At 36.1% G+C, this 20,801-nt stretch overlaps 1 pseudogene; it reads right to left on the reverse strand.

Moving 5' to 3' along the window:
• Window positions 1–18,058: 18,058 nt before the first annotated feature.
• On the reverse strand, window positions 18,059–18,264 carry LOC138172524 (small ribosomal subunit protein eS28-like; annotated as a pseudogene).
• Window positions 18,265–20,801: the final 2,537 nt, after the last annotated feature.

The raw sequence follows: 20,801 nt of genomic DNA on the forward strand, positions 1-20,801 counted from the left end.
TACACATCTTGGTGCATATATGTTTAGTAATAATACTATTTCATTGTCTGTGGTACCTTTTAGCAGGATGTAGTTTCCTTTATTTTATCTTCTAATTAGATCTATTTTTGCTTTTGCTTTGTCTGAGGTGAGGATTGCTACCCTTATTTTGTCTTTTTTTTTACTTCAGCTGAAGCATAATATATTCTGATCCAGCCTTTTACTTTCACTCTGTGTGCATCCCTCTCCTTCAAATATATTTCTTATAAAGCACAGAGTATAGTATTCTGGTTATTAATCCACTCTGTTATCCACTTCTGCTTTATGGAAGAGTTCATCTCATTCACATTCACAGTTATAATTACTATCTATGTATTTTTGTTTTCTATCTATGTCCCACTTCCAAGTACCTCATGGTGGCCATCTTTTTGCCCTTCTCCCCCTTTTCAACTTCATTTCATATATTGTCTGTCCCATTATATCGAAAGTTGCTGAAGGCTATGATCTATTTTCTTTTCCTCATTTGTGTCCCCTGCACTCACAGCACAGCTCCTTACACACAATTAGAACTGAAGTGAATTTATTACATTTATCTTCCCTCTTAAATCCCTTCTTTCTAAGTTCCTTTCTTTCCTGTTAAGCTGTGAATGAGTTGTATATATGTACTCAAATCTCTTTTTCTCTCTCCTCTCTCTCTTTCTCTCTGTCTCTGTCACTTTCCCTTTCCCTCTTCCTCTCCCTCTCTCCATTTCCTTCTCCCTCCCTCCCCTTCTGTGTATGTGTATATGTGTTTATGTTTGTGTGTATGTGTGTGTGTGTTTTACTCATCTGACCAGGTTAGATGAAAGGGAGGTTTATGTCACACCAACCGCTCTACTCCTTCATCCTTTTTGAATAGTTTTCTATTTGTGCATTTCTCCCCTTTTTAATTTCTCCCCTTTTTAACCTAGTGTTTTTTTTTAATTCTTGCCCTGTCTTCTAATATCATTAAAACATAACAAAAATACTCCGTGACCTTCTGTTTTATTTGACTTCCTCTATTAACCTTGATGTAGTTAAGGTTTGGAAGGAACACTTAAAAAGGGAGTTGGTTTCCCATTTAGAATGTAAACCATCCTTCTTTATTCCCTTCTGGTTGCTTGATCCTATTTATCTCTTTATTCTTCTCTTGACTCCTATCATTACATTTCAGAGTTTCTCTGAATTCTATTTTTTACACCAGCCATGCTTAGAAATGTCTTATTCTGGGGCAGAGGCAAGATGGTGGAGTAAAAGCAGGAACTTGCTTGACCTCCCACTCCAACCACCTCTAATACCCGTAAAAATCACTCTAAACAAATTTTAGAGCTACAGAACCCACAAAGTGACAGAGAAAAACAAATCTCCCACTAAAGGAGTCATGGCAGGCAGACAGGAAGGGTCTATTGCACAAAGCTGGCAGCAGAGAACAGTCCCACGTGAGCTCCACTGGTCCAGAAACAAGGCACAAAGTGGGCAGAGAAGAATTCATGAGAGTCAATCACTGGGAGCTGTAGTAGTTTCCAGATTTCTCAACTCATAAATGCCAAAGAGAAAGTAAAAGGTCAGTGGGGAACTGTTATAGGAATGAAAATTTTTGAGATCTTCCCTGCCTCTAGGTTAAGTGTACCTGGAGTCTGTGGTGGGAAGCTTGTTTTTCCGGAATGCCCACACGTTGGTGCTTTATGATTGGGCAGTGGGTCGAGGGTTGTTACATTCTCTGATCCAGGAGAACGCTATATAATCCTTGATGTGAGAATTTGTTTTGGGGCTCACTTTGATAAATATTGTGTGATTTGACCAGATGAGACTCTAGGCAGCCGTTGAGAGCCCCCCTTGCTTTGAAAAACCTAGATGTTGCTGCTTCCCTCTCTTATAACTGTGATTTGGTATGGATGTAATGGTTGGACAGTTGGAGGTCTGTCTGCTTGAAATGTTTCTGTCTGTATACTCTGAAGTTCAGGGTGCTGACCCTTTTCCCCTGAACTAGGTAAATGATATGTTTGATTGATTAAAGCAAGATTGTAAACCCATTTTCTGTTCCTTTCCTTTAGAAAAGCAGATCTGAGAACCTGTGTTGGCAGTCACCCTGGGGATGCTGGGGTGTTTGCTGCTACAGGAACCCTGTTGAATCTGCATGAGAGAAGAGCATGGTCTGGCTTCTGCCCCCAGGGCAGCAGAAGGGACAGGGGACTGCAACTGGTGCAGCTGTGACTCCTTCCTGCTCCAAGCCTATAGAACATAGGAGGATCAAGTGACCATCCATAGGGCATTTGCATGAATCTCTCTGCTGGAACTGAGGCACGTTTCTCTTGCTTTGCACTGCTTTGATCTGTGTCACAGCATTGGGTGGTGGTCCTGTGGTAAGGAGTGTGGTGTAGGAGTGTGGTGTGGCATAACTTGATGAGGTTGTGGAGAGAAAGTCCTCCTGACAGTTCTGAGGCAGGCACCCAGGAAAAAAGAACTCTGACAACAGATGCACAAAACCCCAGAAATCTGGGGAACACAGTACTCTCCACTCTGGAAGCAGAGTTCTACCTTGGCAAAGAGTTAAAAAGTCAAGTTATTGGCTGGCAAGATGAGCAAACAGAGGAAGCACAATCAGATTATAGTCTTTTGGGGGGACAAATAAAATCAAAATACGGAACCAGAAGAAGACAACAAAGTCAAAACTTCTGCATCAAAAGCCTCCAAGAAAAATATGAACTGGGCATAGGTTATGGAGGAGCTTAAGAAGAATTTTGAAAATCAAGTAAGAGAAATAGAGGATAATTGGGAAGAGAAATGAGAATAATTCAAAAAAATCATGAAAAAAATAGTCAACAGCCTGGTTGAAGAAAATGCACCTTAAAAATAGAGTAACTCAAATGGTAAAAGAGGTCCAAAAAGCCAATGAGGAGAAGAATGTCTTGAAAAGCAGAAGTGGTCAGACTGAAAAGGAAAAATAAATTCACTGAAGACAATAATTCCTTCCAAATTAGATTGGAGCAAGTGGAAGATAATGACTTCATGAAAAACCAATATACTATAAAACAGATACAAATGAATGAAGAAATAGAAAGCAATGTGAAATATCTCACTGGAAAAGCCACTGACCTGGAAAATAGATCCAGGTGAGATAATTTAAAAAGTATTGGACTGCCTTAAAGTCATAATAAAAAAAAAAAGCTTGTTAAACATCCCTCAAGAAATTCTTAAGGAAAATTGTGCTGATACTCTAGAACCAGAGACTCTGAGAACCTTCCTTCCTTTGAAAATATACTCTGCCTCCTAATAGGCTGAATGTGGTCACATGGAGCCTGTGGCAGGAGGCTTGGTTTTCAGGAATGCCCACACCTTAATGCTGTGTGATTGGGCAGTGGGTCAAGAGGGTGGTTACATTCTCTGACCCAGGAGAAGGCTCTATAATCCCTGATGTGAGGCTTTGCTTTGGGGCTAACTTTGAGAAGTGTTCTGTGATTTGATCAGATAAGACTCTGGGAAGCTGTTGTTGAGAGCCCCCAGCTTTGAAAAACCCAGATATTGATTTGGTATGCATGTAACGGTTGGACAGTCTGGAAATCTGTCTACTTGATCTGTTTCTCTGTCTTGATAATTCTGTCTGTATACTCTGAAGTTTGGGGTACTGACCTTTTTCCCCTGAACTAGGTAAACAATATATATTTGACTGACTAAAGTAAGCTTGTTAACCCATTTTGAGTTGCTTTCCTTTAGCAAAGCAGATCTAAGAACCTGTGTTGGCTGCCACCCTGGGGACACTGGGGTGCTTGCTGCTACAGATGGAAGGCAATAAAGTTAGTCCCTCACAATATAACTTCTATGTAAATATTTTGTGTAACTATGTACATGTGTAACATGTACAACCTATATTGAATTGCTTATCTTCCCAGTATAATATAACTTATATGTAAATGTAAAATATATGTAAAAATCCATGTAAAAAGTAAAATATAACTTCCCACAATACAACTTCTATGTAAATGTTTTGTGTAACTATGTACATGTGTAACATGTACAACCTATGTTGAGTTGCTTATCTTCCCAGTGTGGGTAGGTGGGGAGGGAAGAAGGGAAAGAATCTGGAAATCAAAGTTTTAATGAATGTTAAAAATTGTTTTTTACCTGCCACCAGGAAATAAGTTATAAAGGCAATGGGGTATAGAAATCAATTTTGCTCTACAAAAAGTAAGGGGAGGGGACAGAAGAGGACATAAGAGAGAACAGATTGGGGGAAGGAGAATTCAGTATGCTTGCTATCTTGGATTGCGGGTAGGGGAGAGACAGGGAGAAAATTTGTAACTCAAAATCTTGTGGAATTGAATGTTGAAAACTAAAAATTAAATCAAGAATTTTTTTTTAAAGACATACCTTATTCCATTAAATATCTATTTCCCCCCTTTGTAGTAATATGTTCCATTTTGCTAGCTAATTTTTCTTGATTGTAAACTTATATCGTCTGTCTTTTAGAATCTCATATTCCCAGGTTTCTGATTCTTAAACTGGCAGATATTAAATCCTATGTGATTCTGACTATGACTCCTTAATACTTGATTTTTTTAACTTTCTTTCTCTGGACTTTGTCCATAATATTTGTTGGAGTTTCCTTTTAGGGTTTCTTTCAGGCAGTGGCCATTGACTTCTTACTATTTTCATGTTGTCTCATGATTCTATTATATCTGGGCACTTTGTTGTCATGCTCTCTCTCTCTCCCTCTCTCTCTCTCTTTCTCTCTCTCTTCTCTCTCCCCGTTTCTTTATCTCTCTCTCTCTCTCTCTCTCTCTCTCTCTCTCCTCATAGCTTTCACATAGTCCAACGATTACTAAATTTTCTCTTTCATTTATTTTCTAGGTTATAATTTTTCATATGACATACCTTGTATTTTGTTCATTTTTGCTTATGGCCCTGTCTTTTGACTTTCTTATTACCTCATAGAATCATTCATTTCTATTTCATCCATTCTAATTTTGAAGTGGACTGTTGCTTAGGTAAAATTTATTTACTCCTAAAGTAAAATTTCCCTTGTCAAGTCATTCCTCCACAGCTCTCTTTTTCCCTTTTTTTTTTCTTTCACTAATTTCATTCCTATCAATTTTATCTCAAATAAAATCCATATTTCTTCAAGGAATTCCAATCAACCTTGTGCCCAACCAGTGCTTTTATTTCAAGCTTTATTTACAGATGTTTTAGAGTCATCATTTTCCATTGACTCTATGTTTAGGGCATTCTTCTTGCTATAGTAGTTATTCATGGTGAAATTATTTTTATTTTTTTATTCATTTCCCCAATTCTAATTCAGGACTTCAGACTTTTTATTAGGTTCAGTTCCTATGTACTTCTGGATGGAATTTCTAAGCCATATTTAATCCTGTTTTGTATTGCTTTTAATTCTGATGCTCCTTTCTTAGTGCCTTGTCTATTTAAGTTAAGCCTATAGATAGTTCTAAATCTATGTATTTCTGCAGAAACTCTTATTCTTAATGAATTCTTGAGGCACTTTTTTCCCCTCTTTTTATAATTAGTCCTAATGAAAATTCTTTTCTGAAGAACCCTGAGATTTCATTGTGCTCTTAATTGATGCTGCCTCTCAAATTTTTTTATTATATGTCTTTGTGTGTTTAACTACTGATGTCTCTTGTATTGTTATTTACGTTGTATAAACAATTTAATTTTAAATAATTAGCATGAATATCAATCTTTGAAGGACTAGTGTGAAGCATTTGAACTGAATCTCCATGAACGTTTTATATTAGGGCTGCCAACTGGCACTGTAGACAAAGTACTGAGGAAGCCATTTATGTCATTGAATAATTTGGGGAAATGTGAAGTGCTTGTTAAACATTATAAGGAGGCAGTAAAAGCCCTATCTGTGGTCTGTAAATTATTATAACTGGTAGAACAGCTGAGTATTATTAGAGAGATGATAAACATCAAAATATTTTTAGCAGCACTTTTTGTTGTAAATACTGGAAACAAAATAGTTTCCTGTCAAATTGGGAATGGTTATACAAATTATGATAGATTTATATAATGGAACATTACAGTCCCATGAGAAATAATGAACATGAAGAATCCAGAGTCATGTGAAAATATGTAACATATAAATTGAGAAAATTGAAGTTAGCAGAAAGAGGGAAACAATGTATACAAGGACTATAGCTCTGTAAATGGGAAGAATGCCAAGAAAAAATAGAAAGGAAATCAGCAAAATCATAATAACTAAGTTTGACTCCAAATTAGAGTTATAACAAGACACATTCTTCTGCTCTATGGTAGATATGAAGGAATATATGTATAGAAAAAAATATTCTTTGCACAACATGTTTTCTATCTATCTATCTATCTGTCTGTCTGTCTGTCTGTCTATGTATGTATGTATGTATGTATGTATCTATCTATCTATCTGTGTGTCTGTGTCTCAGTCCTGTCTGTGCATTTTGCATGTGTATGTATATGCATGCATGTGTATGTATATGTATACATGTATGTAGTGAAAGTAGCATGTTTCAGTGTGTATTCAAAATATACTAGTTTTTTTCCTCTGGAGGTGGATACTATTCTTCAATGTTATTCCTTCAGGATTGTTTTATATCAATGTGTCACTGAGAATATATACATGTATTCATAATATATACATATATACATACATGTACATCAATTTCCCTATATAATGAAATATATTCATAATTTATATATGTGCATGCATAAATATATGTATACATATATTCATTTCCCTATATGATGAAAAATTTTTGGTAGCATATAAACAGATTATATTGATAAAATTTATTTAAGACATTAATTTATTTAAAACATTCAAAATAAAATTGGGCAAAAATGATTTTAAAACAGCCACTGAAGATCTCATAGGAGAAAGGAAATAGAAAATAACAATTCTCATGTAAAAGGGGACAGTTTAAAGAATGTGAAATGCACACAAGTGAAAAGTGATCTTTGGAGATGTAGAGCTAGTTAAATACAATGCATTTCAAGCACTACTGTGACAAGTTAAAATTGATCTTCATAGAATTATCACATCTTATTCTAATTCTCTGAAGACTTCAATATTGCCAATCACTTTCTTCTTCTGGGTAGGAGACTTTTATGACTTCCATAGTACCACTAATTTTTGATTTCCCTAATTGTCTAAATATTTCTTTTTAGTCTCCTTTGACAAATTATCATTTATCTCCCCTTTAATATCCATGGGTATTCTCCAAGTTTCTGTCTCAGACCTTTTTTCTTGTTTCTACCTCCTTCTTTTTTTTTTTTTGCCTTTTGGAGGGCAATTGGGGTTAAGTAACTTGCGCAAGGTTATACGGCTAGTGTGTGTGTGTGTGTGTGTGTGTGTGTGTGTGTGTGTGTGTGAGAGAGAGAGAGAGAGAGAGAGAGAGAGAACGGAGGTTTTAAGCTTCTGAAGCCGGAACTGAACTCCAGTACTCCTGACTCTAGGGCCCGTGATTTACTCACTGCACCACCTAGCTGCCCCTCTACCTCCTTTTTCTTAATGAACAAACTCATGAATTCCCATGGGTAATTGCAACATTTCTAAGCAGATATCTCGTTTACATATTCAGCCCTCATATATCTTCTATGCTGCATTTTTATTGGTCCAAAGTGACTGCTGATCAATTCTATCTGAATTTCCACAGACACCTCACATTCAATATATCTAGCAGCAAATTAATTATATTTTCCTCTAAATCAACCTTTCGTCCAAAGTGCCTGGCATGTAGTAGGTGATTAATATTTGTTGACTAAACTTCCCTATTTTCATTGAATTCACAATAATTCTGTCACCTAGATTCTACTTAAATTTTATCTGTGTTCTTCCCTTTTATAAAGAAGTATACAGGAATCAGTATCTGTATATAGAATCTGGATGATAGATAGATAGATAGATAGATAGATAGATAGATAGATAGATAGATAATAGATAGATAGATATAGATATAGATATAGATATAATAGTATAATTCCCACCCCAAATCTTTGTTTTTTAAATCCTGGGAAGCTGGGTATTGCCTACTTTAATAGACTGGTCTAATTGAGATGTGTGGACATAGTACTTTGGTAGAACTGGTTTAGCTATTTTATATTTGCAAAGAAAGTCTCTTATAAATTCTGCTTTTGTCATAGATTTAAAATAGATACATGAATATTTAAAGTTCTGCATCAATACCATATCTTAACTATCTTTCAGGTCCACAGTATACTTATTTTTTCTTCCTTGCACCTTGTATATGTAACATTTTTTTTCTTCAATATATTTTATTTTCCCCATTTACAAGTTAAAACAATTTTTAACATTTTTTTAGTGCTGAGTTCCTCATTCTATCACTCTCTCCCTCCCCTACCTAACTCCTCTCTAAGATAGTAATTAGTCAGATATAGAGTATACACATGCAATAATGTAAAACATTTCCATATTAATATCCTGTACAAGAAGAATCAAGAATATAAAAAGAATAAAAGCAAGTGAAAATAGCATGCTTCAATCTGACTCAAAAAAATGTCAGTTCTTTCTCTGGAGGTGGATAGTATTCTTCAACATTATTCCTTCAGGATTGTTTTAGATCATTGCATTACTGAGAATACCTAAGTTATTCACAATACTTTATTGGACAATATTGCTGTTATTGTGCATGATGTTCTTCTGTTCTGCTCACTTCAGTCAGCATCAGTTAATTTAAGTTTTTCCAGACCACCCCCCCCCCATCTGCCTGCTTGTCATTTCTTATAGTACAGTCATATTCCACCACAATCATATACTACAGCTTGTTTAGCCATTCCCAAATTTTTATGGGCATCCCTTCAATTTCCAATTCTTAGCCACCACAAAAAGAGATACTATAAATATTTTTGTACAAATAGTCATTTTCTCTTTTGTTTATATCTTTAGGATATGGACCTAGTAGTAATATTACTGAATCAAATGATATGCACACTTCTATAGCCCTTTGGGCATAGTTTCCAATTGCTCTCCAGTATGGCTGAATCAGTTCACATTTCCACCAACAGTACATTACTTTTGCAGTTTCCCCACATCCCCTGCCATATCCACCATTTTTGTCATACTAGTCAATTTGTTAGGTATAAGGAGGTACTTCAGAGTTGTTTCAATTTTCATTTCTCTAATAAGTAATGATGCAGAGTATTTTTTCATATGATTATACACAGCTTTTATTCCTTTGTCTGAAAACTGCCTGTTCATATCCATTAATCAATTGGAGAATTACTTATATTTTTATAAATTTGACTCAGCTCTCAATACATTGAAAAATGAAGCTCTCATCAGAGCTACTTGTTTCAAAATTTTCCCCAGTTTTATGCTTTCCCTTTTATTTGGTTTGCACTATTATTGTTAGTACAAAAAACTTTTTAATTTTATAAAATCAAAATTATATATTTTACCTTTTGAAATGTTGTCAATATTTTATTTAATCCTAAATTCTTCCTTTATCTATAGATCTGATAGATGAACTATTCCATTCTCTCCTAATTTGCTTATGATATCATCTTTCATGTGGAAATCATGTACACATTTTGACCTTATATTGCTATACCGTATGAGATGTTAGTCGATATCTATTTTTGGCCATACTATTTTCCAGTTTCCTCAGTAGTTTTTGTCAAAGAATTTTTGTTTCAAAAACTTGGATCTTTTGTTTTATCATATATTAGAACTAAATTACTATGGTAATTGACTGTAGCAGCAAGCACCCCAGCGTCCCTAGAGCGGCTGCTCACACAGGTTCTTGTATCTGCTTTGATAAAGCAAAGCAACTCAAAATGGGTTAACAAGCTTACTTTAATCAGTCAAACATGTATTGTTTACCTAGTTCAGGGGAAAAAGGTCAGCACCCCAAACTTCAGAATACACAGACAGAATTATCAAGTCAGAGAAACAGATCAAGTAGACAGATTTCCAAACTGTCCAACCATTATATCCATACCCAATCAACATCTGGGTTTCAACATCTGGGTTTTTCAAAGCCAGGGGGCTCTGGACAATGGCTTCCCAGAATCCATATCAAATCACAGAACACTTCTCAAAGTGAGCCCCAAAACAAAGCCTCACATCAGGGCTTATATAACCTCCTGGCTCAGAGAATGTAACAACCTTCTGGACCCACTGGCCAATGAAGAAGTATCTACTGAAAAACAAGCCTCCCACCTCAGGCTCCAGGTGCACTTTAGCCTAGGGGCAGGGAAGATCTTCAAATTTACATTCCCATCGCATTGACTATAATTTAATGTGTACCTAGTCCACTGCACTGATCCACTACTTTATTTCTTAGCCAGTACCAAATTGTTTTGATAATTACTCCTACTTAAAACATTTCGCGATCTGGTCTGGTTAGATTACCTTCCTTCATATGTTTGTTGATTACATTCACTTGATATCCTTGACCTTTTGTTCTTCTAGATAAATTTTTTTTTATTTTTTTTATAGCTCCATACAATATTTTTTAAAATAATTTAATTGGAATGTTGTTGAATCAATAAATTACTTTAGATACAATTATCATTTTACTATATTGACTTAACCTACTAATGAGTAATTAATATTATTTTTAATTTTTTAGACCTGACATTTTGTGGAAAGTGTTTTGTAGTTGTGTTCATAGAGTTCCTGGGTTTGTCTTGGCAGTTAGACTTCCAAGTATTTTATATTCTTTGCAGTTAATTTAAATGGAATTTCTCTTTTTATCTTTTTTGCTGCTAGACTCTGTGGCAAGAATATAAAAGTGCTCACGATTTATGTTTGTTTATTCTCTATCCTGCAACTTTGCTGAAGTTAATTATTATAACTAGTTTTTTTCAGTAGATTCTATAGGATTCTCTAAGCATAATTTCATATCATCAGCAAAAGTGATTTTTTAAAATTTTCTCATTGTCTATTCTAACTACTTCAACTTATGTTTTTATTCCTTTTCTTATGGCTCTACCTAACATTTCTTTTTTTAACTTTTTAATGCTTTATTAATTTCTGATTTACATCATTCGTTTCCACCAGATTTTGAGTAACTCATTTCTCCCCATTTTTCCCCTTCCCACCGCCCCACAATAGCAGTCCCACAGGATATCCCCTCCTCCAATGTGCTCTCTCCCATATTTTCTCTCATACCCCTTTCAAATTTTCCAGTGGACCTCTATGTCTCGGTGCCTGTATATCTCATTTCCCATTTACATGTAAGATGGTATTAATAAGAGTATACACACACACATACACACACATATACATATAGATATTTGAATATTTGATTTTAAAACTTTCAATTCCAGTTTCATTCCTTTCCTTCTTAATCACCCACCATTACTTGGAAGATAAGCAGTTCAGTATAGGTTGTACAAGTGTGGCTAATGCAAAACAATAACATAGAAGATATATAGTAAAAGACTGACTATATTTCCCTCCCTCCTATCCCCCCTCCCACTTGTTCTATTCTCTACTTTGATCCTGTCTCTTTTCAAAAGTAGGTGCTTCCAACTTCCCTCCCCCCCACCCTTCCCCCCCTTTCATTCCCCCCCCTCTCATCCCCCCCCCCCCCACACTCTCCTGGAGGGTGAGATACACTATTTAGTGGGTATTTCACTCCCTCCTCAAGCCAGATTCAATGGGAATAAGGGAATTGTCCCATTCCCTTTTGCCTTCCTATTCTTCCCCTCCATTGTAACCATTTTCCCTTGCCTCTGCTGTATGACATAGTTTACCCAAATCTGTCTCTCCCCATCTCCTCTCATTATATTCCTCTCACCTCTTACTTTCACCTTTTAAGTATCATCCCTTCCTGTTAAATTGGTCCTGTACCCTCTATGTATACCTGTAAACATATATACACACATTCACATATATATTCATATGCCAACACACACACACATATAATCAGTTCAACTACTGAGAAAAGTTTCATCAGTTACAATTATTGTTTTTCCATGTAGGAATGTTAATAGTTCAACTTTGATAAGTTCCTTATGATTTCTTTTCCCTGTTTACCTTCTCATGCTTCTCTTGCTTCTTGTATTTGAATGTCAAATTTTCTATTCAACTCTGTTTTTTTCAGCAAGAATGCTTGAAAGTCCTCTATTCCACTGAATGACCATATTTTCTGCTGAAACATGATACTCAGTTTTGCTGGGTAGGTGACTCGGTTTTAATCCCAACTCCTTTGACCTCTGGAATATCATATTACAAGCGCTTTGATCTCTCAGTGTAGAAGGTGCCACATCCTGGGTTATCCTGATTGTGTTTCTACAATATTCAAATTATTTCTTCCTGGCTGCTTGTAATATTCTCTCCTTAATCTGGGAATTCCAGAACATGGCTATAATGTTCCTAGGAATTTTCTTTTTGGGATCTTTTTCAGCAGGTTATCAGTGGATTCTTTCAACCTCTATTTTGCCATCTGATTCTAAAACATCAGGGCAGTTTCCTTTGAAAACTTCCTGGAGGATGATTTTATGTTCTTACTTTGATCATGGCTTTCAGGTAGTCCAATAATTTTTAAATCATCTCTCCTGGATCTATTTTTAGGTCAGTGGTTTTTCCCATGAGATATTTCACCTTGCCTTATATTCTTTCATTTGTTTGGATCTGTTTAACAGCATCTAGATTTCTCATAAAGTCATTAGCTTTCATTTGCTCCAGTCTAATTCTCAAGCCATGATTCTTCTCATTGAGCTTTTGAGATTCTTTTTTCCATCTGGCAAATTTGGCTTTTTAAGCATTCTCCTCATTGCCTTTTGGAGCCTCTTTTGCCATTTGAGTCAGTCTGTTTTTTAAAGTATTATTTTCCTCAGTCAGACTGTTGACCCTCATTTCATAATTTTCTTGCATTGTTCTCATTTTTCTTCCCAATTTTTCCTCCACTTCTCTTATCTGCTTCTTAAGGTCCTCTGTGACCTGTAACCAGCTCCTATTTTCCTTTGAAGCTTTTGGTGCAGGAGTTCTGACTTCACTGTTTTTCTCCTGTTCCATGCTTTCCTCCTTTTTGTCCCCAAAATAGGAGTGTAATGTTGGAATCTTCTGTCTGCTTTGTTTCCTTTGCCTGCTCATTTTGCCACTCAATTACTTGACTTTTGTGCTTTTTGCCATAGTAGGACTCTGCCACCAGACAGGAGAGCTATCGTTCCAAATGCTGGGGTTTTCTCAGCTGCCAGAGGTATTAGATGGGTGCCCTCTCTGAGGTCTCCACACACTCTGGCAAGCTGGACACACACCCCAGGACCTCCACCCTAGACTGCAATCCAGATTCAAGCAGGTTAAAGCAAAAGCAATTACCCCTCAGACTGGTGCTTGGTCCCCCTACTGTCTGCAGGTGAGGAGCTGAAGCTGCAATGTGGTGCTGGCCAGCACAGCCAGCCACACAGTCTCAGTGGCTTTTCACCTCCAGGGTAAAAGCCATGTACTCCTAGTTACTGGTCCCAAAGTCCAGACTGCAATGACCTCTCACTTTGTCCTTCTCATCTATGTGTTGATAAATCTGGAAAGGGCCACAGCTGCTGCTGATCTGGAGTCCCTCTGCCTGGCGGCTGGTCAGTCCTGCCCTGGGGTTAAAGCCTCTGCGTGGGGCTGGGCTTGGCTCCCTGAGTGCTGAGCTGGTCGATTCCTGCCAGGCTGCCGGGCTGTTCTCAGTGGGAGGTTAGCTTCTCTGTGTCATTTTGTGGATTCTACAGCTCCAAAGTTTGTTTAGAATCCCCTTTTTACATGGATTGGGAAAGGTGGAAGCCGGAGCCTTGGGAAGGTCGTGCTTCTACTCTGCCATCTTGGCTCTGCCCCCTCTAGCTAACATTTCTAGTACAATAATGAACAATGGAACAGATAATGGGCATTTCTGCATCACTTCTGATTGTATTAGGAAGGCTTCTAGCTTATTGTCATTGCATATAATGCTTACTAATGGTTTTAGATAATTATTACTGATCATTTCAAACAATGTTTCCTTTATTCTTATGCTCTCTGTTGTTTTTAATATGAAAGGGTGATGTATTTTGTCAAAGGCGTTTTTCTGTATCTACTGAGATAATCACATAATTTTTGTTGGTTTTGATATTGATATGGTTGATTATGCTCACAGTTTTCCAAATATTAAGCTAGTCCTGCATTTCTGGTATAAATTCCATCTGGGCCTAATACATCATCCTTATGATATATTGTTTTATTTTGTATATTGCTATATTTGTTATATAGTAAATATTTTTTCTAGTCTTTTATTTAAAATATTTACATCAATATTCATTAGAAAAATAGGTCTATAATTTTCTTTCTGTTTTTTCTTTTCCTGGTTTAGGTATCATCACCATATTTGTTTCATAAAAGGAGCTTTATAGGACTCTATCAGGTTTTCCCCAATATTGTATATACTATTATGATCAAATATGCTTTAAATATTTAGTAGGATTCAATTGTGAATCCATCTAATCCTGGTGATATTTTATTAGGAAATTCATTGATTACTTGTTCAATATTTTTGACTATGTTTGGTTAAGCATTACCTTTCTTCTGTTAATCTGCATAATTCATATTTTTGTAGATCTCCACCCATTTCATTTAGATTGCTAAATTTATTGGCATATAATTGGGCACAATAATTCCTAATGATGGTTTTATATTCCTCTACATTGGTGGTGAATTCACTCACTTCATTTTCTGTACCATTGATTTGATTTTCTACTTTCCTTTTTTTAAATCAAATTAACCAATAGTTTAGTTTTTCATAAAACCATATTCTAGTTTCATTAATTCAATGGTTGTCTTACTTTTAGTTTTATGAATCTCTCCTTTGATTTTCAGGATTTTTAATTTGGTGTTTAATTGGGAATTTTTAATTTTTCTAAGTTTTTTTAGTTGTGTGCTCAATTCATTGATATGATCTTTTTCCATTTTATTGATGTAAGCAATTAGAGATATAAAATTTTTCCTAAGCACCATTTTGACTGCATCCCATAAATTCTAATGTATTCTGTCATTTTCTTTAATGAAATTATTGGTGGTTTCTGTGATTTTTTCTAGGATTAGATTATTCAGTTTCCAATTAATTTTAATCTAAACTTCTGTCACCCATTATTGAATATAGTTTTCATTGCATTATGATCTGAAAAGGATGCATTTATTATTTCTTCTTTCTTGCATTTGGGAGGTATTTAATGTCCTAATGCATGGTCAATTTTTGTGTAGGTGCAATGTTCTATGGAGAAAAGGTATATGCCTTTTTATTCCCATTCAAATTTCTCCAAAGTCTATAATATCTACCTTTTCCAGAATTTTAGTAAACTCCTCAATTTTTTTCTTGTATATTTTTATTGCATTTATCCTGTTGTGAGAGGTGAAAGTTGAGGTTTCCCAGTAGTATAGTTTTATTCTCTATTACCTCCTACAACTCATTCAGCTTCTCCTTCAAAAATTTTAGATGGGCTAATTGGTCTATATGTTTAATATTGACATTACTTAATTGTGTTGGGTACCTTTCAGCAAGATAGAGTTCCTTTCTCTATCTTTCTAAAAAATAGATTTATTTTTTTTTCCTTTTTTCTGGGATCATGATTGCTACCCCCTGCATTCTTTGCTTCAACTGAACCATAATAGATTTTTCTTTAGCCCCTCAATTTTACTCTGTGTGTCTCTCTCTGCTTCAAATATGTTTCTCGTAAACAACATATTGTAGGATTCTGGTTATTAATCCATTCTACTATTTGATTAGTTTTTTCTTTTGGTGAGTTCATCCTATTCACATTTATAATTATGATATTTTATTCTGTTAATCCTGCCATGCTATTTTCTCCTTGTTTTCCCCTCTCTTTTTCTCCCCCAACCACCTCCTTTTTCACAAGTCTTTTAATTAGAAATGCTTGAAACTCCTATATTTAGTTAAATGTCAATTTTGCTGCCTTGAAAAATTTTATTCAGTTCTGCTAGGTAGGTGAATCTTAGTTGCAAACATAACATCTTTACATTCTTGTATATCATATTCTATAAAATGTCTGGTTCTTTAATGTGGAAACTGACAAATTCTGTGTAATCCTTACTGTAGCTTCATGTTATTTGAATTGCTTCTTTTTGGCTACTTGCCATACTTTCTCCTTGATCTGTGAGCAATGGAATTTGGCTATCATATTCCTGAGAGTTTTCATTTTGGGATCTGTAAAGCCAATCACAAGCAGCTCTTCTGAGGACTGCTTCTGTGAATAACTTTAAGTATGTAATCACATAGTATAATGAACTCGCAATTCATTTAGCAATAACTAAGTACAACATTTAAGAAATGTAAACAAAACATTTACAACAATATGGCATAACAATTTATTACTAAGATGGCCACACAGTCTTAAACAAAACATATCATTCAGTAACTTACAATCTCCTCAATCAATATAGAGCACCCAAGTAAAGTCTTCTTTCTTCTTGACTCCAGGCTGGTTTCCAATCATACTTAAGTCAATCATCCTTAAGGGGTAGCAGAAAGTACAAACACCATCCACCCCTAGGTCACAATAAGTAACAGTCTCATCAATCCATGGAGAGTACTCAAGTAAAATTCTCTTCCATCTTAACTCAAGGCCAGCTTTCAAACCCCATGGCTCCTCTTCCACAAGATGGTTGCTCCCGTCTCTTTTCTGGATTCACAGTCAGGCCACTCTCCCAGCTCTTCCCTGGACTGACATGTAGGCAGCTCTCCTCTCTTGTTTGATACCTCAGCTTACAGGGAATGATCTTTGAAGTTTTTGTTTCCAGGAAGACAAAGCTTAACGGAGCTACAATATTTACACACAGCCAGAACTATCATCTCAATTCACTTTCTGTCCCACAAAGTAACACAAACCAACAGACAAATCTTCCGTCTGAGAAATCAAACACAAATCAACAGGGAAGTCCCAGGACATCTGTAAAAAGCAGTAAATTTCCCTTTCTGGACTTCTGTAAACATTAGTAAAGTTGTCTTTCAGGGCTTCTATGATAGCAATAAAGTAATCTTTAGGAGCTTCGGTAACAGCAGTAAAGTCCTCTTTCAAAAGACCAAATGCTTGTTTCTGACAAAGTAACATCAACACAGACAGAACAGACAGAGGGTTGACATCACAAACATTCTCCCTCTCAGTTCTACTTGGTCCCAAATCTTGCTTGAGCTTTACTCTGCTGTGTTCCTTCCTGTTCTGCCCTTCCGGTTCTACTTTTTCACCAAACTTCTCACAAGGTGGACTCCATGTGATGACTGTTAGGCCTGCTAAGGGCAGGGAAGGTCTCCAAACTCCCTTAGGCCAATTAAGGGCAACACAATATAGACTGTTTCCAACTAAAACTTGAAACTATCAAAGACATAGCTCAAAGGCACTTTATTAGCTAAAACAAGCAACAAAATAGAGGCAGCTAAGTGGTGCAATGAATAGAGCACTGGCTCTGGAACCAGGAGGCCTTGAGTTCAAATCTGGCCTCAGATACTTAATACAAAAACTAGCCTTGTGACCATGTCACTTAACCCAAATTGCCCTCCAAAAAGAAAAAAAAAAACAAGCAAGCAAAATATTACTTTGCTTGATATTACAAGATTGCTTGCAGGTGATGATCAGTGAATTAATTCAATTTTTATTTTGATCTCTGGTTCTAGTTCATCAGGGCATTTTTCCTTCATAATTTCTTGAAAGATATTTTCCAAGCTTTATTTTTTCTAATTTGATCATGGCTTACAGGTAGTCCAATAATTCTTAAATTATCTCTCATGGATCTGTTTTCTAGGTCAGCTGATTTTCCTATGAAAAATTCACATTTTCCTTCCTTTTTTGGGTTTCTTTTTGATGTAATTTATTTTATTTTATCTTGATGTCTCATGGAGTCTTTAATTTCTACTTGCCCAATTCTAACTTTTAAGGGATTATTTTCTTCAGTGAGCTTTTGTACATCCTTTTCCATTTGGTCAATTTCATTTTTTAAGGAGTTATTTTCTTCAGTGAATTTTTATATGTGGCTTTTCCCAAGCTGTTGACTTTTTTTTTAGAGAAAACTCTTTATTTTACACATCAGTCCTTCCATGACCAGCAGCCTAGGGGCCTCTACCAGTTGGTCTAATCACAGCCTCTGGGTCTTATGTTCTGACTCCCACAGGGTGAGCACGTCCCCCTTCCCACAGGGCCCTTCATGTTGAGGATGATGGATTGGCTCCTGTCGTCCATGAACTCCACATGCATCTGGGTGGACTGGCCCTGAGAACCAGTCCTGCCCAGTGCCTTGGTAACCTGAGCCAGCTTCATGGGCTGCATGCAGCCGGTGTCCATGATGGTGGCAACAACAGAAGGGAGAGAGATGAGAGTGCTGTTGCCTTTTTTACTGACCCTCCTGCATGAGTCATTTCTTTTCCCAATTTTCTTCTATTTCTCTAATTCCTTCTGCTTCTCTCTCTTTAAAATCCTTTTTAAGTTCTTCCAGGGGTTCTTTTTGGTCCTGAGACGAAATTATATTTTTCCTTTGAGATTTCAAATGTCATTTTGACACTGTTGTCTTCTATGTTTCTGCTTTGATCTTTTCTGTCACCAAAGTAACTTTCTATAATCAAGTTCTTTTTTCCTCCTCATTTTTACTGCATTTTTTGGCAACTTGCTATTTTAATATGAGAATTGGGCTCTGTTCTTGTAATGTCCCAAAATTTTTGTGCTTGGGCTTAGAGTCTTGTTACTGGCTTTTTATGGGTTCCAGGGTTTATCTCCTTGCTGACCCTGGATAGTAGGCATCCCTTCTGGCTTGTGCTGGGATGTAGGACCTCCTTATTGCCCTACCCTATGTGTGGGATTTTGCTGAAATGCTATGGAAACAGTCTTTCTGCTGGCTAGCCCTAAGAGTGGAATCACTATTGGTTAGAAATATGGTCAGGTCTTCCTGGTGGTCGATCCTGAGGTGGGGTGTTGCTGTGCTGCATAGACTGATGGTTTACCTATCAGATTGGTGGTTTGCAGGAGGGCAAGCTCTCACAGGTGGTCTGCCCCAGGCTTGAAGTCTTGCTTCAGGATTCCTTCTACGAGTCTGGCTGCTGCTACTCTTGGACCTCACTCATCTCCCACCCCTTCTGTGCTGGCAAACTGCTTCTCTGTTTGTAGATCAGTTGTGAGGTGATGTTCAAGTTCAAGAGGAATTTGAAACATCTTCAGGGAGTTTCTTCCTCCACCATTTTGCCAGCAGAAGTGGTTTAGTTATTTTAAATGGCCTGTGTCAAGTTTTGATTGTGAAATTGTATTTCTTCTATTTATATATCAGGCATTTTATATTATATTCTCAAAATCATTGAATTTTTGCCATAATCTAATGACCTCAAACTTCATGTGATAGAAAATCAGCAGCTATGCTTATATAGCTATGATGGGCAAATTGCTCATTAGCTTCGTTTTTTTTTTCTTTTTTTTTGGAGGGCAATTGGGGTTAAGCGACTTGTCCAAGGTCACATAGCTAGTATTTGTTAACTGTCTGAGGCTGGATTTAGACTCAGGTCCTCCTGACTCCAGGGCTGGTGCTCTATTCACTGTGCCACCTAGCCACTTCAGCTCATTAGCTTCTTAATCAACTTGTTAAAAAGTTTTTTTTTGGAGTATTTTTTGGAGCATGGACATCTCTGATGTCCAATGTACATTTCTATAACTTAAAAAAATCTATAGTCAACTGGTGGACTTTGGGACAATTTTCCTGATTTTTTAATATGAATATGAAATGCATGCCTTTTAAAATATTTGCTATTTTCTACAGAGAGACATCATAGTAAAGTGAAGATTGAGTCCACTTTGGAGTAAGAGGACCCTGGCTCTGCTAGGTTTTTGTTTGTTTGTTTTTTTTTTTGTTTTTGCTTTTTGGAGGGAGGAAGGCAAGGCAATTGGGGCTAAATGACTTGCCCAAGGTCACACAGCTACTAAGTGTTAAGTGTCTGAGGTCAGATTTCAACTCAGTTCTTCCTGACTCCAGGGCCAGTGCTCTATTCACTGTGCCACCTAGCAGCCCCTTGGTTCTGCTATTTTACAAAATTTATGATTAATTCAAATTAATTGATGTCTCTAGGCCTCATTTTCTTCATCTATCAAATGATGGAGATGAATTAGGTACCTTTTAATATTCGTTCAAACTTTAAATGGAAGATTCTATAATCCTCTGATTTCTAGTGCCTGAAATATCGATCTTATTAGGTCCCTAATATTTCAGAAAAAAAAAAGTATTCATTTTACTGTGGGAATAAAATTGAAGACAGATTTTAGCAAATGTGATATTTTTCAGATATTCATCTATTTAAAGATTAAACTAGTCTCCAGAAGACATTATTCCAGAACTTTAGTCTCATAAGTGTTTGAATAATAAAAACAGATTCAAGCTGTCATCTATTATAATTTTGACAAATTTATCTTGTCATGTTGAGTAACTGGGCACCATATTCTATTTCTCCAAAAGAAAGATAATTTCATCCAGAAATTGAGTATTGGCTCATGATATTATTTTTTCATTTTAAATTTAAAAAAATACTCTGAACTTAAACACCAAAAAGAGCATTCCACATACATAGCAGAACATAAACGACTAATTTATATGGAATAACAAATGTCTAATTCAGATCACTTTTTAAGTATGAAACAAATTCTGCAAATTATTTTCAAAACTATCCCTTTCCTCTTTGCTTCATTCTGTTCTCTTATATATATATATATATATGTATGTATATACATATATATATAATTGCCACCCTCTTTTATTCTTTTTTGCATCAGTGTTTCTAACCTTCCTTCTCAATTTAAAATGAGAGAAAAAAAAGGAGAAAGAAAGAAAAAACTTCTCCCAAATAAGT

Source organism: Petaurus breviceps, unplaced genomic scaffold (assembly GCF_028583685.1).
Source record: "Petaurus breviceps papuanus isolate PSGF00001 unplaced genomic scaffold, PetGlider_PUasm1.0 551, whole genome shotgun sequence".
NCBI lineage: Eukaryota > Metazoa > Chordata > Mammalia > Diprotodontia > Petauridae > Petaurus > Petaurus breviceps.